The sequence below is a fragment of the Sander lucioperca genome, chromosome 19, assembly GCF_008315115.2.
Source record: "Sander lucioperca isolate FBNREF2018 chromosome 19, SLUC_FBN_1.2, whole genome shotgun sequence".
Classification (NCBI taxonomy): Eukaryota; Metazoa; Chordata; class Actinopteri; order Perciformes; family Percidae; genus Sander; species Sander lucioperca.
This window is the reverse complement of record NC_050191.1, coordinates 285,545-310,060: the sequence shown is the minus strand read 5'-3', so window position 1 is coordinate 310,060 and position 24,516 is coordinate 285,545. Positions and strand designations below refer to the sequence as shown.

The window sequence follows — 24,516 nt, the reverse complement described above, 5'->3', positions numbered from 1 at the left end:
CGACAGCGGTGAAGGCCATCTTAAGACATTAAAAATGAAAAGTTGTAAAAAGAAAAAAATTTCGTCATAGGGCGTGGCTGTGGCGGGGCGACCATTTTGTGCGTTTCGCCGCTGAAACAGGAAGTGGGTGTTACTCGAGTGTACATTGTTCAACTGGCTCGAAACTTTTCCGGATTCATACCACTCCAACTCTGAGGACATTTACTGGACAATATTTACTCAGAGTCATAGAGCCCCCTAGTGGCAACAGGAAGTAGGCCTAAAAGTCAAGGTGCTATACTTTAACGAACTCCTCCTAGAGATTTCATCCGATGTACTTCAAACGTGGTCTGTATCTTCTCAACACCTTAAAGATGAAAAGTTATTAAAAGAAAAAAAAAGTGGCGGCCATTTTGAGTGTTTAGCGATGAACAAAGAAGTTGTTGTAACTTGAGTTTATGTTGTCATATCTGCCCGAAAATTCTCACGATTGACAAGGGTCCAGGCCTGAGGACACCTACAGGCCAAAATTGACTTTTGGTCATAGCGCCCCCCGCTGGCAACAGGAAATGCGCCTTATATGACAAACATCATCCGATTTACATGAAACTTATAATGTGTGGTCTACATGTGATAATGAGCCGACCCCTATAATTTAACCACGCCCACTTACTCAGGCCACGCCCCCTTTCATAACATTTGAACCGTTTAAGGTAGATTCTTGTGTGAGGTGTCATTGAACTCAGCAGAGAGTTCCTTCTTCATTGGTGATGGTTTGGCCCACCCCCTATGCTTAAGCCACACCCCCTTTCATAACATTTGAACCATTTAAGGTTGACCATTGTGTGAGGTATCAATGAACTCAGCAGAGAGTTCCTTCTTCATTGGTGATGGTTTGGCCCGCCCCCTATGCTTTAGCCACGCCCCCTTTTATAACTAATAACCCGTTTGATGTAGACCCTTGTGTGAGATATCAGTGAACTCAGCAGAGAGTTCCTTTTTAATTGGTTATGGTTTGACCCACCCCCTATGCTTAAGCCACGCCCCTTTCATAACTGGTGAAACATTTAAGGTAGAGTCTTGTGTGAGGTATCATTGAACTCAGCAGAGAGTTTGTTTTTGATTGGTGATGGTTTGGCCCGCCCCCTTAAGCCACGCCCCTTTCATAAATGGTGACCCGTTTAAGGTAGAGTCTTATGTGAAGTATCAATGAACTCAGAAGAGACTTTCTTCTTTATTGGTGATGGTTTGGCCTGCCCCCTATACTTAAGCCACGCCCCTTTCATAACATTTTAAACGTTTAAGGTGGACCCTTGTGTGAGGTATCATTGAACTCAGCAGATAGTTCCTTATTCATTGGTGATGGTTTGTTCTGCCCCCCTATGCTTTTTAATTGGTAAAGGTTTGCCCTGACCCCTGTGCTTTGGCCACGCCCCCTGTCACAGCTAATGAACTGTATGACGTAGAGTCTTGTGTGAGATATCATTAAATTCAGCAAAGTTCCTTATTCATTGGTGATGGTTTGGCCCGCCCCCTATGCTAAAGCCACGCCCCCTTTCACAAATACTGACCCGTTTAAGGTACAGTCTTATGTGAGGTATCAATGAACTCAGCAGAGACTTCCTTTTTAATTGGTGATGGTTTGATCCGCCCCCTATAATTTAGCCACGCCCCTTTTCACAGCTAATGAACTGTATGACGTAGAGTCTTGTGTGAGGTATCGTTGAACTTCGCAGGGAGTTCCCTTTTCATTGGTGACGATTTGCGGTATCTGAGTGCCGCACAAATGCACCGTCACAAGGAGCGGCATCCGCCAGTAACCCCGACATGCGCAGAGGCGCGAGGGCCCGTCCATCGCTGCTTGCAGCTTTAATTAGGGCCAGAGCGCCGACAGCGGCGAAGGCCCTTTTGAAACTGAAGGAATTATTATTAGGGCCCGAGCGTCGACAGCGGCGAAGGCCCTATTGAAACTGAAGGAATTATTATTATTATTAGGGCCAAAGCGCCGACAGCGGTGAAGGCCCTTTTGAAACTGAAGGAATTATTATTTTCTGCAAATAAATTGGCTTTTTGAGGGGCTTAACCTATTCAAAAACTCACCAAATTTGGCGGTCGCATCAATTCTGCTGAAAATGTACGTATTTTAAGGGAATAGGCGCCCAATAATGGCTCTCTAGCGCCCCCTACAAAGTTAAAAAAAATTGAGCCCCTGCAGTGCATTTATCGTAGACTCACGAAACTTGGTAGACATATGTATCATGTCAAGACGTACAAAAAACGTCGTTAGAACCATACCCTAAACCCAACAGGAAGTCTGCCATTTTGAATTCAAAGTTCAAAATAAGTGCGATTTTGGCCATTTCCACATGTCGTACTTTAACGAACTCCTCCTAGAGATTTCATCCGATCAACTTCAAATTCAGTCTGTACCATCTTAAGACGTTGAAAAAGTTGTTAAAAGAAAAACTTTTCGTCATAATCACATCAAAAAGCGTGGCTGTGGCGGGGCGGCCATTTTGTGCGTTTCACTATCAAAACAGGAAGTGGGTGTAACTCGAGTGTACATTGTCCAACTGGCTCGAAACTTTTCAGGATTCATAAGAGTTCAACCCTGAGGACAAATAAAGGCTGATATTTACTTAAAGTCATAGCGCCCCTAGTGGCAACAGGAAGTAGGCCTAAAAGTCAAGGTGCTATACTTTAATGAACTCCTCCTAGAGATTTCATCCGATGGACTTCAAACTTGGTCTGTACCATCCCAACACCTTAAAGATGAAAAGTTATTAAAAGAAAAACTCTTTGTCAGACGGTGTGGGCGTGGCGTGGTGGCCATTTTGAGTGTTTAGCGATGAACAAAGAAGTTGTTGTAACTTGAGTGTACGTTGTCGTATCTGCCTGAAATTTCTCACAATTGACAAGGGTCCTGGCCTGAGGACACCTACAGGCCAAAATTGACTTTTGGTCATAGCGCCCTCCGCTGGCAACAGGAAATGCACCATATATGACAAACATCATCCGATTTACATGAAACTTAGAATGTGTGGTCTACATGTGATACTGAGCCGCCCCCTATACTGTAACCACGCCCACTTACACAGGCCACACCCCCTTTCATAACATTTGAACCGTTTAAGGTTGATTCTTTTGTGAGGTGTCATTGAACTCAGCAGAGAGTTCCTTCTTCATTGGTCATAGTTTGGCCCGCCCCCCAATCCTTAAGCCACGCCCCCTTTCATAAATGGTGACCCATTTAAGGTAGATTTTTGTGTGAGATGTCATTGAACTCAGCAGAGAGTTCCTTCTTCATTGGTCATAGTTTGGCCCGCCTCCCCAATGCTTAAGCCACGCCCCCTTCATAAATGGTGACCCATTTAACGTAGAGTCTTATGTGAGTTATCAATGAACTCAGCAGAGACTTCCATTTTTATTGGTAAAGGTTTGGCCCGCCCCCTATACATTGGCCACGCCCCTTTTCACAGCTAATAAACCATATGACGTAGAGTCTTGTGTTAGGTATCGTTGAACTCGGCAGGGAGTTCCCTTTTCATTGGTGGCGATTTGCGGTGTCTGAGTGCCACGCAAATGCAGTCGCAAGAAGCGGAAAACGCCGGTAACCCTGACGCACGCAGAGGAGCGAGGGCCCGTCCATTGCTGCTTGCAGCTTTAATTATTATTATTTTTAGGGCCCGAGCGCCATCAGCGGCGAAGGCCCTATTGGAACTGAAGGAAATATTATTTTCTGCAAGTAAATTGGCTTTTTGAGGGGCTTAACATATTCAAAAAATCACTAAATTTGGCGGTCGCATCAAGTCTGCTGAAAATTTATGTACACATTTTAAGGGTTTCGGGAATAGGCGGTAATAAAATTTACACACATATTTTAAGGGTTTCGGGAATAGGCGCCCAATAATGGCTCTCTAGCGCCCCCTACAAAGTTAAAAAAATTTAGCCCCTGCAGTGCGTTTAACTTAGACTCACGAAACTTGGTACACATATGTCTCATGCCATGACGTACAAAAAACTTCATTAGAACCATACCCTAAACCAAACAGGAAGTCCGCCATTTTGAATTCAAAGTTCAAAATTAGTGCGATTTTGGCCATTTCCACATGTCGTACTTTAACAAACTCCTCCTAGAGATTTCATCCGATTAACTAGAGTCTTATATGAGGTATCAATGAACTCAGCAGAGACTTCCTTCATAATTGGTGATGATTTGACCCTATGCTTTAGCCACGCCCCCTTTTCACAGCTAATGAACCGTATGACGTAGAGTCTTGTGTCAGGTATTGTTGAACTCGGCAGGGAGTTCCCTTTTCATTGTTGACGATTTGCGGTGTCTGAGTGCCGCGCAAATGTACGGTCGCAAGGAGCGGCGTCCGCCGGTAACCCCGACGTGCACAGAGGCGCGAGGGCCCGTCCATCGCTGCTTGCAGCTTTAATTAGGGCCCGAGCGCCGACAGCGGCCAAGGCCCTATTGAAACTGAAGGAATTATTAGGGCTCGAGCGCCGACAGCAGCGAAGTCCCTATTGAAACTGAAGGAATTATTATTATTATTATTAGGGCCCGAGCGCCGACAGCGGCGAAGGCCCTATTGAAACTGAAGGAATTATTATTATTATCCCCGTTACGACTCGCAGGACAAACGGGAACACTTTATCCGAAAGTAAGGATTCTTTCGGCCTCCCGACTGTCCCGGGACGCTGCACCGCCGGGGGGGGGTCCTAAAAATAGCGGAGCCCCGCCCGGCCCTCAATCCGGGACCGGGTCCGCGGCCCTCGGCCCTCGGCCCGCCTCCGGCCGGGCAGCACCGAACCTATCGTTTTTTCAAAACGTTCCCGTTTGTCCCGTTTCAGGACCTGTTCCGACTTCGGCCACCAGGTGGCGCACTTTTTATCTCCCCGCGGGACAATCAGGAACACTTTGGACAAAAGGGAACACGGGCTCATCCGAAATGTCCCAAAATGTTTCGGGACAAACGGGAACACTTTTAGAAGTGCCGAAGGACAAACAGGAACACTTATGACATTCGGGAAGGACGATCGGGAACACTTTCGGCCATTCGGGAAGGACAATCGCCAGGACCGTCGCCCCATTGAGTCGCGTGCCAAATGTCCGCAGAGCCCCGAGGGAGGCGAAAAACGTCCCAAATGGCAAAAGTGTTCCCAAAATCGCGTCGCCCGCCAGGGAGGGAGCCATAGGGCAGGGGTGCCGAGGTCTCCTTTCCCGGCGACATCACCCCTGCCCCCTGGACTGCCGGCGAAGCATTGGGAGGTCTTTCCGCCGCTCGGGAACACGGGACACTTGGGAACAAATCTTCCATTTGGGAAGGACAACTGGGAACACTTTGTCCATTTGGGAAGGACACTTAGGAACAGTCAACCCCCTATTAAAAACATGCCAAATGTCCTGGGCGCTCCTACACATTGGGACATTTGGCCTGTTTTCAACAGGGGACTTGACTGTTCCCAAGTGTCCCCCCCAAATGGCAAAAGTGTTCCCAAATGTCCTCTGACCTTTGGGTATTTCTAATTTGGGACGCTTGGGAACAAATCTTCCATTTGGGAAGGACAACTGGGAACACTTTGTCCATTTGGGAAGGACACTTAGGAACAGTCAACCCCCTATTAAAAACATGCCAAATGTCCTGGGTAGGGCTTGCTCCTACATTACTTAAACATTGGAACATTTGGACTGTTTTCAACAGGGGACTTGACTGTTCCCAAGTGTCCCCCCCAAATGGCAAAAGTGTTCCCAAATGTCCTCTGACCTTTGGGTATTTCTAATTTGGGACACTTGGGAACAAATCTTCCATTTGGGAAGGACAACTGGGAACAATTTTGCCATTTGGGAAGGACAATTGGGAACACGTTTGCCATTTGGGAAGGACAATTGGGAACACTTTTGCCATTTGGGAAGGACAATTGGGAACACTTTTGCCATTTCGGAATGGCAATTGCAATCACTCAACCACCCTATTAAAAACCAAATGTCCTGCTTTGGGCTTTCAACACTTTATTTAGAGAAACTAAGTCATTATTTAGGGTAACTAACTCATTATTTACACAAACTAAGTCATTATTTAGAGAAACTAAGTCATTTTTTGTAGATACTAAGTCAATTTTTAAACAAACTGTCGTTGGACATTTGGGAACACTTTTGCAACTTGGGAAGGACAATTGGGAACAATTTTGCCATTTGGGAAGGACAATTGGGAACACTTTTGCCATTTGGGAAGGACAATTGGGAACACTTTTGCCATTTGGGAATGGCAATTGCAAACACTCAACTACCCTATTAAAAACAGGCCAAATGTCCTGCTTTCAACACTTTATTTAGAGAAACTAAGTCATTATTTAGGGTAACTAACTCATTATTTAGAGAAACTAAGTCATTATTTGTAGATACTAAGTCAATTTTTAGACAAACTGTCGTTAATTGGTAAACGTAAGGGAATCAATTAATTAATTAGGGAAACTGATAGGAATTTAGGACATTTGGGGACATTTTTGCAACTTGTGAAGGACAATAGGGAACAATTTTGCCATTTGGGAAGGACAATTGGGAACACTTTTGCCATTTGGGAAGGACAATTGGGAACACTTTTGCCATTTGGGAAGGACAATTGGGAACAATTTTGCCATTTGGGAACCACCCTATTAAAAACAGGCCAAATGTGCTGCTTTGGGCTTTCAACACTTTATTCAGAGAAACTAAGTAATTATTTAGGGTAACTAAGTCATTATTTAGAGAAACTAAGTCATTATTTAGAGAAACTAAGTCATTATTTGTAGATACTAAGTCAATTTTTAGAAAAACTGTCGTTAATTGGTAAACGTAAGGGAATCAATTAATTAATTAGGGAAACTTATAGGAATTTAGGACATTTGGGAACATTTTTGCAACTTGGGAAGGACAATAGGGAACAGTTTTGCCATTTGGGAAGGACAATTGGGAACACTTTTGCCATTTGGGAAGGACAATTGGGAACACTTTTGCCATTTGGGAACACTTTTGCCATTTGGGAATGGCAATTGCAAACACTCAACCAATATTAAAAACAGGCCAAATGTCCTGCTTTCAACACTTTATTTAGAGAAACTAAGTCATTATTTAGGGTAACTAACTCATTATTTAGAGAAACTAAGTCATTATTTGTAGATACTAAGTCAATTTTTAGACAAACTGTCATGAATTGGTAAACGTAAGGGAATCAATTAATTAATTAAAGCTGCAAGCAGCGATGGATGGGCCCTCGCTCCTCTGCGCGCGTCGGGGTCACCGGCGGTAGCCGCTCCTTGCGACCGTGCATTTGCGCGGCACTCAGACACCGCAAATCGTCACCAATGAAAAGGGAACTCCCTGCTGCGTTCAATGATACCTCACAAGACTCTACCTTAGATGGGTCAGCATTTATGAAAGGGGGCGTGGCTTGAACATAGGGGGCGGGCCAAACCATCACCAATGAAGAAGTAACTCTCTGCTGAGTTCATTGATACCTCACACAATGGTCAACCTTAAATCGTTCAAATGTTATGAAAGGGGGCGTGGCTTAAGCATAGGGGGCGGGCCAAAACATCACCAATGACGAAGGAACTCTCTGCTGAGTTCATTGATACCTCACACAATGGTCAACCTGAAATCGTTCAAATGTTATGAAAGGGGGCGTGGCTTAAGCATAGGGGGCGGGCCAAACGATCACCAATGAAGAAGGAACTCTCTGCTGAGTTCAATGACACCTCACACAAGACTCTACCTTAGATGGATCAGCATTCATGAAAGGGGGCGTGGCTTAAGCATAGGGGGCGGGCCAAACCATCACCAATGAAGAAGCAACTCTCTGCTGAGTTCAATGACACCTCACACAAGACTCTACCTTAAACGGTACAAATGTTATGAAAGGGGGCGTGGCCTGAGTAAGTGGGCGTGGTTATATTATAGGGGCCGGCTCATTATCACATGTAGACCACACATTCTAAGTTTCATGTAAATCGGATGATGTTTGTCATATAAGGCGCATTTCCTGTTGCCAGCGGGGGGCGCTATGACCAAAAGTCAAATATGGCCTTTAGGTGTCCTCAGGCCTGGACCCTTGTCTATCGTGAGAATTTTCGGGCAGATACGACAACGTACACTCAAGTTACAACAATTTATTTGTTCATCGCTCAACACTCAAAATGGCCGCCACGCCACGCCCACACCGTCAGACGAAAAGTTTTTCTTTTAATAACTTTTAATTTTTAAGCTGTTGATGATAGAGACCAAGTTTGAAGTACATCGGATGAAATCTCTAGGAGGAGTTCGTTGAAGTATAGCACCTTGACTTTTAGGCCTACTTCCTGTTGCCACTAGGGGGCGCTATGACTTTAAGTAAATATCGGCCTTTATTTGTCCTCAGGGTTGGACTCTTATGAATCCTGAAAAGTTTCGAGCCAATCGGACAATGTACACTCGAGTTACACCCACTTCCTGTTTCGGCGGCGAAACACACAAAATGACCGCCCCGCCACGGCCATGCCCTATGACGAAAAGTTTTTCTTTTAACAACTTTTCATCTTTAATGTCTTAAGATGGCACAGACCGAATTTGAAGTTGATCGGATGAAATCTCTAGGAGGAGTTCGTTAAAGTACGACATGTGGAAATGGCCAAAATCGCACTAATTTCGAACTTTGAAATCAAAATGGCGGACTTCCTGTTGGGCTTAGGGTATGGCTTCAATGACGTTTTTTGTACATCTTGACATGATACATATGTGTACCAAGTTTCGTGAGTCTACGTTAAACGCACTGCAGGGGCTCAATTTCTTTAACATTGTAGGGGGCGCTAGCGAGCCATTTTTGCGCGCCTATTCCCAAAACCCTTAAAATACGTAAATTTTCACCAGACTTGATGCGACCGCCAAATTTGGTGAGTTTTTGAATATGTTAAGCCCCTCAAAAAGCCAATTCATTTGCCGGGAAAATAATAATAATAATAATAATAATAATAATAATAATAATAATAATAATAATAATAATAATAATAATAACTAGAACTGCAAGCAGTTATGACGGGGCCCAAGCCACCCACGCCAGTCGCCCCCGACGCCCCGGGGGAGCGCGCGAAAGCGGAACCCGAAGCCGGGCGGTGGGGAGGCAAACGTCGCTAAACATCGAGAGGCGTGAGCCGCGACGTCTGTGGTACGTCGCCGTTGCAAACGTATCGGTCAATGGTTCACCTCCACGCGTATACGGACAACCTTTAAGAATGCTCTACAACAAACAAACTTCTTAACCCCCCTGACCGCGGGAGACAGCAGAGAGAAATGAGAGAGTGACCGAGAGGGTGGAGGGGGGAGGCAGGTGTGGTGGTTGAAGGAGCAGGGGAGGTGCTCAAGTTGTTGCAAATGGCGTCATAGGCGCCGATTTATGTTTTCCTCCGTGGGTGCTTCGTGGGAAATTAAGTTTCGTGTTGATTGCATGTACTATGGCAGAGATATTGCAATTGCAAATTCCCCATTCAAATGCATTGAGTTATTGGCCAACACAAATAAAGGTTGCTTATAGCGCCCCCTGAAGGCCAATCTGCGCCATCTGGAGATGCTCCCTACCAGGTTTCGAGCTGATCCGTCGCACGGCCTAGGACGAGTTCGAAAAAGGTGGTGTATCGCCACCTATGAATGGTGTTGATTTTGGATTGAAAAAGTGAGAGAAAAGGATGGACATTTGGCCTGTTTTTAATAGGCTGCTTGAGTGTTCCCAAATGTCCTTCCCAAATGGCAAAAGTGTTCCCAAATGTCCTACCTAAAAATGCCAGAGTCCACACATCCATCAGGGGGTGAGCGAGCCGGGCAGGGTGTCCGACCGTGAGGCCTGATTGCAGGCTAAGCCCCGGTCTGGCCTCCCTTCCTCTGACTGGAAGTCAGTTAGTATACCAGGGGCACGAAAAAAAGTCAAAAAAATTTAACAAAGTATTGAAAGCCCCACCGATCCAGGACATTTGGCCTGTTTTTAATAGGGGGTTGGCTCCCCCCCAAATGGAAGAAGTGTTCCCAAATGTCCTACCTAAAAATGCCAGAGTCCACACATCCATCAGGGGGTGTGCGAGCCGGGCAGGGTGTCCGACCGCGAGGCCTGATTGCAGGCTAAGCCCCGGTCTGGCCTCCCTTCCTCTTACTGGAAGTCAGTTAGTATACCAGGGGCACGAAAAAAAGTCAAAAAAAATTTAACAAAGTATTGAAAGCCCCACCGATCCAGGACATTTGGCCTGTTTTTAATAGGGGGTTGGCTCCCCCCAAATGTCCTTCCCAAATGGAAGAAATGTTCCCAAGTGTCCCAAAATATAAGGGGCCAAAGGTCAAAAGGCCATTTCCAATGCTAATAATTTTTTTTTCACATTTAACATTGAAATAATGGCCTGGAACCTGTTCAATGTTGAAGAGGGCGTCCTGAATAATGGATGACTAATTTTTGGTGGACCTGGACCCATGGGAAGGGCCCCTACTGGCTCCCCCAGAAGGGGTCTGGACATTTGGGAACACTTTTTCCATTTCATGAAACATTTTTTAGGCCTTTCCCTTAGTGCAAAATGGGACATTTGGCCTGTTTTTAATAGGGGAGTTGGCTCCCTCCAAATGTCCTTCCCAAATGGAAGAAGTGTTCCCAAATGTCCTTCACAAATGGAAGAAATGTTCCCAAGTGTCCCAAAATATAAGGGCCAAAGGTCAAAAGGGCATTTTCAATGTTAATAATTTTTTTTTCACATTTACCATTGAAATAATGGCCTGGTACCTGTTCAATGTTGAAGAGGGCGTCCTGAATAATGGATGACTAATTTCTGGTGGACCTGGACCCATGGGAAGGGCCCCTACTGGCTCCTCAAAAAGGTTTCTGGACATTTGGGAACATTTCTTCCATTTCCCATGGCATTTTCAAAAAATATAAATATTCATAATTAATAAAGGAAAGCCCCCAGAGACCCCAGATTTCGCACAGTAGCGGGCCCCTCTATAAAAGCGCACAATTATTTTTGCTCCAAAGCGTCTAGAAAAAAAAAAAGTCCCGTTCAAAATTCCCCCAAAAAATGGCCTTGAGGATCGGTACGTCCAACACAATGTTTAAATATAGTTTTGAACGGAGAAACTTTTGTTCTGAGCGTGCCAGCGCTCCGAAACTTTAATATGTTGTTGCCGGGCCCGAATGGGGCGGGGCCAAGTTGGTTTGGAGTCGCTAGCACCTAGCGTGCTCGCGTGGGAGGCGGGACAAATGCAATTACAAATGAATGGGAGGATTTTATAAGGGAAAATGAATGGGAAATGTTCCCAAATGTCCGACCTTTAAACAGCCGTATTTCTTCAAAAAACGGCGCTACGCGCATAAAACCTGCACGCGAGCGGGCGTCACAAACCATAGATTAAACGTGTAGGGCGTGGTAACCGTAGACCATCAGGAATCCTATATGCTCAAGGCAAAGGTCCTGGGGGCTGGAACCAAGCCAATATTGTAGCCACGCCCCTTTTATGCAACATACTTGAAATTTGTTTCAATATTTCAATGACAAGTATAATTTTTTCACTTGTACTTGTTAGGTTTATAAGGGTTTTTTCCATTTGGGAACACTTTTGACATTTGGGAACATCAGGGGGTGTGCGAGCCGGGCAGGGTGTCCGACCGTGAGGCCTGATTGCAGGCTAAGCCCCGGTCTGGCCTCCCTTCCTCTCCCTGGAAGTAAGTTAGTATACCAGGGGCACAAAAAAAAAAAAAGGATTCAACGCCCGACCCAGGACATTTGGCCTGTTTTTAATAGGGTGGTTGAGTGTTCCCAATTGTCCTTCCCAAATGGAAGAAGTGTTGCCAAGTGTCCTTCCCAAATGGAAGAAGTGTTCCCAAGTGTCCCACAATGTAAAACGTAAAGGTCAAAGAAGCCATTGTCAAAGGTCACGAAGCAATTTTCAATGCTAATATGCTGTTTCCCACACTTAACAGTAAAATAATGGCCTGGAACCTGTTCAATGTTACCGAGGGCGCTGTGGAGAATAAATGACCAAATTTTGGTGGTCCTGGAAGGGTCCCTACTGGCTCCCCCAGAAGGGGTCAGACAACACTTTTGAAAGCCCGGGACACTTGGCCTGTTTTCATAGGGGGGTTTTAGTGTTATCAATTGTCCTTCCCAAATGGCATGTGTTCCCAATTGTCCTATGCACCCCTTTCAAATGGCAAAAGTGTTCCCGATTGGCAAAAGTGTTCCCGATTGTCCTATGCACCCCCCTCTTCCACCACCCCCAGACCCCCCGCCAAGACCCCCAAGAACCCCACCCAGGCCAGTGCAACGCCCCCTCTTTCAAATGACAAAAGTGTTCCCGATTGGCAAAAGTGTTCCCGATTGTCCTATGCACCCCCCTCTCCCACCACCACCAGACCCCCCCCCCTCCCAAGACCCCCACCCAGGCCACTGTAACCCCACCTCTTTCAAATGACAAAAGTGTTCCCGATTGGCAAAAGTGTTCCCGATTGTCCTATGCACCCCCCTCTCCCCCCAAGACCCCCCCCCAGGCCATTGCAACCCCCACTCAGTTATTCCCACCAATTTTATACCAATTTTATACCCAAGTGTCAAAAGTGTACCCAATTGTCCCAAGCACATCTGCCCCCTACTGGCCATCACTCCTGCACCCCCTTACCACGTATACCCAATTGTCAATATCGTTCCGAATCGTCAGATGCAAAAACAGCGCCTCCTACGGCCCAAATGGTGGTCGGTGCATGCGTTCCCAAACTGCATAAGTGTGCCCAAATCGGCAACCCAAATGGCCAAAATGTGCCCAAAAAATCAACGAGTGTATGGCAAATGTCCCAAAGCGCCGACCATATTTCCATTGGGGTACGTTTCGGCCAATGGCATTACCTTGCAATGCAAAATCAGGGACAATTGGGAATATATTCCTTATGAAACTGAAGGAATTATTAGGGCCCGAGCGCCGACAGCGGCGAAGGCCCTATTGAAACTGAAGGAATTATTATTAGGGCCCGAGCGCCGACAGCGGCGAAGGCCCTATTGAAACTGAAGGAATTATTAGGGCCCGAGCGCCGACAGCGGCGAAGGCCCTATTGAAACTGAAGGAATTATTATTATTTTCCCGGCAAATGAATTGGCTTTTTGAGGGGCTTAACATATTCAAAAACTCACCAAATTTGGCGGTCGCATCAAGTCTGGTGAAAATTTACATATTTTAAGGATTTCGGGAATAGGCGCGCAAAAATGGCTCGCTAGCGCCCCCTACAAAGTTAAAAAAATAGAGCCCCTGCAGAGCGTTTAACGTAGACTCACGAAACTTGGTACACATATGTATCATGTCAAGATGTACAAAAAACGTCATTGAGGCCATACCCTAAGCCCAACAGGAAGTCCGCCATTTTGATTTCAAAGTTCGAAATTAGTGCGATTTTGGCCATTTCCACATGTCGTACTTTAACGAACTCCTCCTAGAGATTTCATCTGATCAACTTCAAATTCGGTCTGTGCCATCTTAAGACATTAAAGATGAAAATTTGTTAAAAGAAAAACTTTTCGTCATAGGGCATGGCCGTGGCGGGGCGGCCATTTTGTGCATTTCGCCGCCGAAACAGGAAGTGGGTGTAACTCGAGTGTACATTGTCCGATTGGCTCGAAACTTTTCAGGATTCATAAGAGTCCAACCCTGAGGACAAATAAAGGCCGATATTTACTTAAAGTCATAGCGCCCCCTAGTGGCAACAGGAAGTAGGCCCAAAAGACAAGGTGCTATACTTTAACGAACTCCTCCTAGAGATTTCATCCGATGTACTTCAAACTTGGTCTCTATCATCCCAACACCTTAAAGATGAAAAGTTATTAAAAGAAAAACTTTTCGTCTGACGGTGTGGGCGTGGCGTGGTGGCCATTTTGAGTGTTGAGCGATGAACAAATAAATTGTTGTAACTTGAGCGTACGTTGTCGTATCTGCCCGAAAATTCTCACGATTGACAAGGGTCCAGGCCTGAGGACACCTACAGGCCATATTTGACTTTTGGTCATAGCGCCCCCCGCTGGCAACAGGAAATGCGCCTTATATGACAAACATCATCCGATTTACATGAAACTTAGAATGTGTGGTCTACATGTGATAATGAGCCGGCCCCTATAATATAACCACGCCCACTTACTAAGACCACGCCCCCTTTCATAACATTTGTACCGTTTAAGGTAGAGTCTTGTGTGAGGTGTCATTGAACTCAGCAGAGAGTTGCTTCTTCATTGGTGATGGTTTGGCCCGCCCCCTATGCTTAAGCCACGCCCCCTTTCATAACATTTGAACCGATTAAGGTAGACCCTTGTTTGAGGTATCATTGAACTCAGCAGAGACTTCCTTTTTAATTGGTGATGGGTTGACCCGGCCCCTATAATTTAGCCACGCCCCTTTTTATAACTGGTGACCCATTTAAGGAAGAGTCTTGTGTGAGGTGTCATTGAACTCAGCAGAGAGTTGCTTCTTCATTGGTGATGGTTTGGCCCGCCCCCTATGCTTAAGCCACGCCCCCTTTCATAACATTTGAACCGTTTAAGGTAGGGTCTTGTGTGAGGTGTCATTGAACTCAGCAGAGAGTTGCTTCTTCAATGGTGATGGTTTGGCCCGCCCCCTATGCTTAAGCCACGCCCCCTTTCATAAATGCTGACCCATCTAAGGTAGAATCTGTGTGTGAGGTATCGTTGAACTCTGCACGGAGTTCCCTTTTCATTGGTGACAACTTGCGACGTCTGAGTGCCGCGCAAATGCACGGTTGCAAGGAGCGGCGTCCGCCGGTAACCGCGACATGCGCCGAGGAGCGAGGGCCCGTCCATCGCTGCTTGCAGCTTTAATTAGGGCCTGAGCGCCGACAGCGGCGAAGGCCCTATTGAAACTGAAGGAATTATTATTATTCTTTTTCCCGGCAAATTAATTGGCTTTTTGAGGGGCTTAACATATTCAAAAACTCACCAAATTTGGCGGTCGCATCAAGTCTGGTGAAAATTTACGTATTTTAAGGGTTTCGGGAATAGGCGCGCAAAAATGGCTCACTAGCGCCCCCTACAAAGTTAAAAAAATTGAGCCCCTGCAGTGCGTTTAACGTAGACTCACGAAACTTGGTACACGTGTATCAAGTCAAGACGCACACAAAACGTCATTGGAGCCATTTCCTAAACCCAACAGGAAGTCCGCCATTTTGAATTGAAAGTTCGAAATTAATGCGATTTTGGCCATTTCCACATGTCGTACTTTAACGAACTCCTCTTAGAGATTTCATCTGATCAACTTCAAATTTGGTCAGTACAATCTTAAGAAGTTAAAGATGAAAAGTTGTTAAAAGAAAAAACTTTCGTCATAGGGGGTGGCCGTGGCGGTGCGGCCATTTTGTGTGTTTCGCCACCAAAACAGGAAGTGGCTGTAACTTGAGTGTACATTGTCCAATTCGCTCGAAACTTTTCAGGATTCATGAGTCCAACCCTGAGGACAAATAAAGGCCGATATTTACTTAAAGTCATAGCGCCCCCTAGTGGCTACAGGAAGTAGGCCTAAAAGTCAAGGTGCTATACTTTAACGAACTCCTCCTAGAGATTTCATCCGATGTACTTCAAACTTGGTCTGTATCATCCCAACACCTTAAAGACGAAAAGTTATTAAAAGAAAAACTTTTCGTCTGACGGTGTGGGCGTGGCATGGCGGCCATTTTGAGTGTTTAGCGATGAACAAAGAAGTTGTTGTAACTTGAGTGTACGTTGTCGTATCTTCCCGAAATTTCTCACGATTGACAAGGGTCCTGGCCTGAGGACACCTACAGGCGGAATTTGACTATTGGTCATAGCGCCTCCCGCTGGCATCAGGAAATGTGCCTTATATAACAAACATCATCTGATTTACATGAAACTTGTGTAGATAATGTGTGGTCTACATGTGATACTGAGCCGCCCCCTATACTTTAACCACGCCCACTTACTCAGGCCACGCCCCCTTTCATACAATTTGAACCGTTTAAGATAGTCTTGTGTGAGGTGTCATTGAACTCATCAGAGAGTTGCTTCTTCTTTGGTTATGGTTTGACCCGCCCCCTATGCTTTAGCCACGCCCCCTTTATAACTAATGACCCGTTTGATGTAGATCCTTGTGTGAGGTATCAATGAACTCAGCAGAGACTTCCTTATTCATTGGTGATGGTTTGGCCCTCCCCTTTTGCTTAAGCCACGCCCATTTCATAACATTTAAACCGTTTAAGGCAGAGTCTTGTGTGAGGTATCATTGAACTCAGCATTGAGTTTGTTTTTGATCGGTAATCTTTTGGCCCGCCCCCTATGCTTAAGCCACGCCCCCGTTCATAACATTTGAACCGTTTAAGGTAGAGTCTTGTGTGAGGTGTCATTGAACTCAGCAGACTTCTTTCTTCATTGGTGATGGTTTGGCCCGCCTCGTAAGCTTTAGCCACGCCCGCTTTTATAACTAATGACCCATTTGATGTAGACACTTGTGTGAGGTATCAATGAACTCAGCAGAGAGTTCCTTATTTATTGGTAAATGTTTGTCCCGACCCCTATACTTTGACCACGCCCTCTTTCACAGCTAATGAACTGTATGACGTAGAGTCTTGTGTGAGGTATCATTGAACTCAGCGGGGAGTTCCCTTCTCAGTGGTGACGATTTGCGGTGTCTGAGTGTTGCGCAAATGCATGGTCGCAAGGAGCAGCGTCCGCCAGTAACCCCGACGCGCGCAGAGGCGCGAGGGCCCGTCCATCGCTGCTTGCAGCTTTAATTAGGGCCCGAGCGCCGACAGCGGCGAAGGCCCTATTGAAACTGAAGGAATTATTAGGGCCCGAGCGCCGACAGCGGCGAAGGCCCTATTGAAACTGAAGGAATTATTTATTTATTTTTTTTCGGCAAATGAATTGGCTTTTTGAGGGGCTTAACATATTCAAAAACTCACCAAATTTGGCGGTCGCATCAAGTCTGGTGAAAATTTACGTATTTTAAGGGTTTTGGGAATAGGTGTGCAAAAACGGCTCGCTAGCGCCCCCTACAAAGTTAATTAGTTTCGCCGCCAAAACAGGAAGTGGGTGTAACTTGAGTGTACATTGTCCGATTGGCTTGAAACTTTTCAGGATTCATAAGAGTCCAACCCTGAGGACAAATAAAGGCCGATATTTACTTAAAGTCATAGCGCCCCCTAGTGGCAACAGGAAGTAGGCCTAAAAGTCAAGGTGCTATACTTTAACGAACTCCTCCTAGAGATTTCATCCGATGTACTTCAAACTTGGTCTCTATCATCCCAACACCTTAAAGATGAAAAGTTATTAAAAGAAAAACTTTTCGTTTGATGGTGTGGGCGTGGCGTGGCGGCCATTTTGAGTGTTGAGCGATGAACAAATAAATTGTTGTAACTTGAGTGTACGTTGTCGTATCTGCCCGAAAATTCTCAAGATTGACAAGGGTCCAGGCCTGAGGACAACTACAGGCCATATTTGACTTTTGGTCATAGCACCCCCCGCTGGCAACAGGAAATGCGCCTTATATGACAAACATCATCCGATTTACATGATACTTAGAATGTGTGGTCTACATATGATAATGAGCCGGCCCCTATAATATAACCACGCCCACTTACTCAGGCCACGCCCCCTTTCATAACATTTGTACCGTTTAAGGTAGAGTCTTGTGTGAGGTGTCATTGAACTCAGCAGAGAGTTCCTTCTTCATTGGTTATCGTTTGGCCCGCCCCCTATGCTTAAGCCACGCCCCCTTTCATAACATTTGAACCGTTTAAGGTAGGGTCTTGTGTGAGGTGTCATTGAACTCAGCAGAGAGTTGCTTCTTCATTGGTGATGTTTGGCCCGCCCCCTATGCTTAAGCCACACCCCCTTTCATAACATTTGAACGATTTAAGGTTGACCCTTGTGTGAGGTATCATTGAACTCAGCAGAGACGTCCTTTGTTGCTGATGGTTTGGCCCGCCCCCTATGTTTAAGCCACGCCCATTTCATAACATTTGAACCGTTTAAGGTAGACACAGTTCCTTTTTAATTGGTGATGGTTTGACCCGCCCCCTATGCTTTAGCCACGCCCCTTTTCACAGCTAATGAACTGTATGACCTAGAGTCTTGTGTGAGGTATTGTTGAACTCGGCAGGGAGTTCCCTTTTCATTGGTGATGATTTGCCTAAAAGTCAAGGTGCTATACTTTAACGAACTCCTCCTAGAGATTTCATCCAATGTACTTCAAACTTGGTCTCTATCATCCCAACACCTTAAAGATAAAAAGTTATTAAAAGAAAAACTTTTCGTCAGATGGTGTGGGCGTGGCGTGGCAGCCATTTTGAGTGTTTAGCGATGAACAAAGAAGTTGTTGTAACTTGAGTGTACGTTGTCGTATCTGCCCGAAAATTCTCACGATTGACAAGGGTCCAGGCCTGAGGACAGCTACAGGCCATATTTGACTTTTGGTCATAGCGCCCCCCCCGCTGGCAACAGGAAATGCGCCTTATATGACAAACATCATCCGATTTACATGAAACTTAGAATGTGTGGTCTACATGTGATAATGAGCCGGCCCCTATAATATAACCACGCCCACGTACTCAGGCCACGCCCCCTTTCATAACATTTGAATTTTTTAAGGTAGAGTCTTGTTTGAGGTGTCATTGAACTCAGCAGAGAGTTGCTTCTTCATTGGGGATGGTTTGGCCCGCCCCCTATGCTTAAGCCACGCCCCCTTTCATAAATGCTGACCCGTTTAAGGTAGAGTCTTATGTGAGGTATCAATGAACTCAGCAGACTTCCTTTTTAATTGGTGATGGTTTGACCCGCCCCCTATAATTTAGCCACGCCCCTTTTCACATCTAATGAACTGTATGACGTAGAGTCTTGTGTGAGGTATCGTTGATCTCAGCAGAGACTTCCTTTTTCAGTGGTCATCATTTGACCCGCCCCCTATGCTTTAGCTACGCCCCCTTTCATAACTGGTGACCCATTTAAGCTAGAGTCTTGTGTGAGGTGTCATTGAACTCAGCAGAGAGTTCCTTCTTCATTGGTGATGGTTTGACCCGCCCCTTATTCTTAAGCCTAAAAGTCAAGGTGCTATACTTTAACGAACTCCTCCTAGAGTTTTCATCCGATGGACTTCAAACTTGGTCTGTGCCATCCCAACACCTTAAAGATGAAAAGTTATTAAAAGAACAACTTTTCGTCAAACGGTGTGGGCGTGGCATGGTGGCCATTTTGAGTGTTTAGCGATGAACGAGAAAGTGGCTGTAACTACAGTGTACATTGTCATATCTGCTTGAAATTTCACACAATCAACAACAATCCAGGCCTGAGGACATATACAGGCCAATATTGACTTTTGGTCATAGCGACCCCCGCTGGCAACAGCAAATCTGTCTTATATGACAAACATCATCCGATTTAAATGAAACTTAGAATGCGTGGTCTACATGTGATACTGAGCCAGCCCCTATATATAACCATTCCCACTTAATCAGGCCACGCCCCCTTTCATAACATTTGTGTGAGGTGTCATTGAACTCAGCAGAGTTCCTTCTTCATTGGTGGTGGTTTGCTCCGCCCCCTATGCTTAAACCACGCCCCCTTTCATAACATTTGAACCGTTTAAGGTTGACACTTGTGTGAGGTATCATTGAACTCAGCAGATACTTCCTTCTTCGTTGGTGATGGTTTGGCCCGCCCCCTATGTTTAAGCCACGCCCATTTCATAACATTTGAACCGTTTAAGGTAGACACAGTTCCTTTTTAATTGGTGATGGTTTGACCCGCCCCCTATGCTTTAGCCACGCCCCTTTTCACAGCTAATGAACTGTATGACCTAGAGTCTTGTGTGAGGTATCGTTGAACTCGGCAGGGAGTTCCCTTTTCATTGGTGATGATTTCCAGTGTCTGAGTGCTGCGCAAATGCACGGTCGCAAGGAGCGGCGTCCGCCAGTAACCCCGACACGCGCAGAGGCGCGAGGGCCTGTCCATTGCTGCTTGCAGCTTTCATTATAAAATGATCTTGTGTCCTCCACATAAATATTAGGTTTCGTCTGGGACAGAGTATATATATTTAACTGCAGCAATCCCACTAATCAGCCACTTATCATATTGAGCAAAACACAACTGTAGATCTTCAATATTACCCTAATATCAGTTCACACACAACGCTGTGCATTTCTATCCAACAAGCTATTAAACAAGCTAGGTAACATTACATTATATTACACTAACATAGCAAACTTTTTTGCCATGACTAATTTGCAAGCAACATCAGCTTCATCATCATGATGTGCTCCCATCTCCAAAAAACCTCCACCAGTGGTATGGTGAGGACCCAACCTGTGCCCTCTGCCCAACCCCAGTGACTCTCCAACACATATTGACTGGTTGTCAACACCTGGAGGCACAACCAGGTCCTCAACAGTCTGGTAGCAGCTCTTGAGAGCAAGAGGAATACCACCAACTCCTTGCCCCTGAGAGCAACCAATTCCATCATGGCCCCAACCTTCATCTGAGAGGGACAGAAAAAGCTCAACCATCCCCCTACCAAACCAGAAGCTGGACAGCTTTAGGCCAGACTTGGTACTCTGGTCCCCTTCACTGAAGTATGTTTACATCATAGAGCTCATAGTCCCATAGGAGAATTCAACAGAAGAGGCCTATGAGTGCAAGAAACTGCGCTACAATTAGATCAGTCTCTGAAGCAGCCGAAAGAAGCAGTCAGTGGATATGGATCAAGCGGAAGGACCCTTGCTAGGCATCAACATGACCCGTTCACTAATCTTCCCACCCCATACCCCACTTGATAACCCAGGTCACAACCCTCCAAGAGGAGGGTGAACAAGGTATGCGGTCAGCTCTAGGCTTGACTCAGGGAAGAGGACGCCCCCTGCCTTGCATAGTCCCGTGGGCTGCGCCATTTAAACAACCAGGCAATTCTCATGATTGAGCATGGGACACAAGCTCAGGTTTGATCACCCTGTAGCTGGCCACCTTTGATGAGGGTGTCTAGTGTTGAAAGGCCGAAACACCCCCTGATTCAAAGGTACACTACTGATGATGTGTCCCGAAATACAGATACAGCTCTCACGCCACTCTCAACATCAAGGCAAACCTCATGTGCATACCATCCATTGGCACAATGGACAGTTTACCATCACGTCCCATGTTTCATAATTCTCAGCATCATTTCTATTTGAGAAATGAAAAAACATCATCCAATGTTTAATGTGAATAAAATAGCCTTGAACCACCTACTGACTACATTCCTGTCACTACCTGATGTGAGTCGAGTGCAAATGGGTAACATACAGCAGGCAGTGGACCAAACCACTGTGAGGCAAGGGAGGGGGGACTCAAAATGTTTCTAAACTTTTGTTTTACTACTTACACAGATATTTTAAGTATACATCATTGTTATTTACAATACACAGCATTGTTTTTAATGATATTTCTAGGGGGACACAACCCTTAGATGGGGGGTGGGGGTGTGGGGTCCTGACCCCCCCCGAATCCCCTGGGATTTACGCCTATGTATACACATGGATATTCACTGTGTTACCTTCAATAAATTGCCTGAAAACGACACCAGGCTACCACAGTATAACCATACAGAGCTTACACACATCAGACTGCTAAGTAATAACTTATAGATTGATTCAGTGTTTACACTGCATAAATTAGCCAGTGGCTAGTGGACTTTTAACTAGTGGCTTAATGCCAACAAACACGCATTCATGTTTTTTTCAGCTTAACATTGTTGAAACAGAGCAATTTAATTCAATTCACTTCAATTTTATTATAGTATCAAATCAAAGTAGTTATCTCAATATTTACAGATAGAGTAGGTCTAGACCACAATCTATAATTTACAAAGACCCAACAATTCCAAGAGCAAGCATTTAGTGCAACAGTGGCGAGGAAAAACTTCCTTTTAGGGAGAAACCTGCCGTCATCTGCCGGTGCCGGTTGGGGGTATGATGAACAGTGGCAATTATAGTAACAATAAAGATAATGGAACTATGACTAGAAATAATAGTTGTAGCAGTTCAGGTCGTAGCAGGGCGCCAAGCAGGACCACGGCGGCAGCTGCAACCATGATTTAGGTGCCACCCTGATCCAAGGAAAACAGCGAGTTGAGAAAACAAGGACTTAGTAACAAGCATTACTGGGACATGAATGCACACAGATGGAAAGAGAGAGGAGAGAGTAGCTCAGTGTGTCAAAGGAAGTCCCCCGGCAGTCTAGACCTATAACAAGGCAAACCTGAGCCAGCTCTATTAGGGCAAGCTAAGAGCAGCTAATATTGTTAGCAAGGGCAACAAGTTAGCAGGCTGACGAGTCGTCGCACTCTCTGTGCAAAGCCCAGCGCTCTGTGGAACATGGTGATGAGAGAAACACAACAGTAAACACAGCTAAGACTCTCACACTGAGCTGAAATGAAAACATGTTCGACCATAGTCTTTAAAAATAATGGACAAAGCTTCCAGGTATGAAAAGTGAAACCAATGCGGAAGTGCCTTAAACCTGCATTCTATCTAATTTGCAGCAGGGGGCGACTACACTGATTGCAAAGAGGTCAGTTTCTATAAAAGTCTATGGGAGAATGACCCTACATCTCACTTGAATTACTACCTCAGTAAATATTTTCATAATGAGTTTATGTTCTCAATCGGTAGTTTCAAGTCATATCCAATACAGCCTGACAGGGTTCGAGTTACGTGGGAGCATGATGCATTTTTTCCTAATATTTAGTATTATTTACTAACAACAAGATTAAATAGGCCAGCACAACTTGGACTCTCCCCCCCTTTCTTAAAGTAGTACGTTCCGCCCCCCTCTTAGAGTGGTATGTTCCGTCTGCCCAGTGCAGTTCACAAGATCACAGAGAGTTTTGAGAGTTCAGAAGGCAGTCCAATTAAGCCCAATTAAGCAATTTAACTTTTAATGTCAACAACACCTGTACTTTCTTCAGAAGCTACGACGGCTGCAGGTTAACAAGTCAACACTCCAGTCATTTTACAACTGCTTCATTCAATCCACCCTCACCTTTAGCATACTGGCATGGGTTGGTTCCCTGAGTGAGGTAAACAAATGTCCCCTCAACGGGATCATAAAGATGAGTGGGAAGATCATAGGACAACCCCAGACCACTCTCACAACCATATTTGACAAACCATCAGGAAAAGTAGACTCATAATATTGGACCCCACCCATAAACTCAACAACCACTACCATCGGTTACCTTCAGGGAGCCGAGCCCTGTCATGTCTGGGGATTGGTACTGGCTCTTCATTGTCACTGTAAGCTGCAAATTGGACTTGTGGCTGCTGCTGGGGAGCTACAAGAAAAAGTTTGATTCATAAACATGAACGGTGGTTTGCAGGCAATGTTGTATCATGTTTTGCACTGCTCCTAACTGGCTTGGCTTACCCGTCTCATCTTATTCATTTGGCGTTTCACTCTTGCTGGTTTAATGAAAAAGTTGCTCAGTTTAGCACATCTGGCCCACCAATTTTAGAGCTTTCCTTTTTTTAGTGCTTGCCTTTTCAGCGCCACCTTTGCCTTTTCTGTTATGCGTTTTTAGAGCTTTTCCCAATGCTTCCGATTAGCTAATCCGGGCCCCCTGCCGGGTGAGCAGGCGGAATAGAGGGAGACGCAGTTAATTTGCATGCAATATTACTGCCAGCGCTGCAGTGACAGAGCCGTTTGCAAAGTTTCCTATTTATCCCTCGGCCTCCTCCTGATCTAACAGAAACAACAGTTGAGGGAAGTTTGTGTCAAGCCATTGCCAACAGTCCTCAGTAATGAGCTAAACTCTGCCCACTTTTTAGCAGCCCAATCAACTGTGAAGTGTTTGATTTACCGCTCAAATATTTCGTTTCACTAGGAAATACGTTCCAGTACAGAAGCTAAAAGTGCTCCAATGTCCATTTCATGCTGCAGGGTTGCCAGGTCTGTATGACAAAACCAGTCCAACAGCCAGTAAAACCACCCCAACACCAGAACTCAAAATATTCCCCATCCAAAACATATTACACTAACCCTTACACTGCTTTTGAAGTCCAACACCTTACCATAATTGCCAAATGTATTGTATTATCTACTAAGTAACGTAATTGTTTAGTGTGCCTCCATTAAAAGGAGTTTTCCCTTAAGTTATTTCACCTTAGTCCTAAATTTGCCTTGTGAAATTAGATACAGTATATTCTCATAAATAAATAAAGCTCCGTGAACATGTAGACCAAATCATTGATATACAAACTATGTTTTGTATGTTTTTGTGTTTTTGTTGTAAAGTGTATACTAGTCCGTTTACTGCCTTTGCTAGAGAGGCAGGCGCTGGTGCTGGGCTGGGCTGCTGGGCACGTCATGTGTGTATGTGTGTGTGTGTGTGGGGGGTCTGGTCTACCTAACCAGCGGACAAAAAAATTCAACACGTGGGAAAATCGCAGACATGGCAACCCTCCCAGGCAGCAGTGTCCTAACGTTATGGACCTTTATTTTCCAACCTATTTTGTTCAAAAGTTA

The 24,516-nt window shown here is 45.3% G+C and overlaps 1 protein-coding gene across 1 annotated transcript in view; it reads left to right on the top strand.

Moving 5' to 3' along the window:
* The window catches only part of kcnk10a (potassium channel, subfamily K, member 10a), a 103,523-nt gene that overhangs the window by 38,110 nt on the left and 40,897 nt on the right, over positions 1–24,516 (top strand). The gene's annotated exons all lie outside the window — the stretch shown is intronic.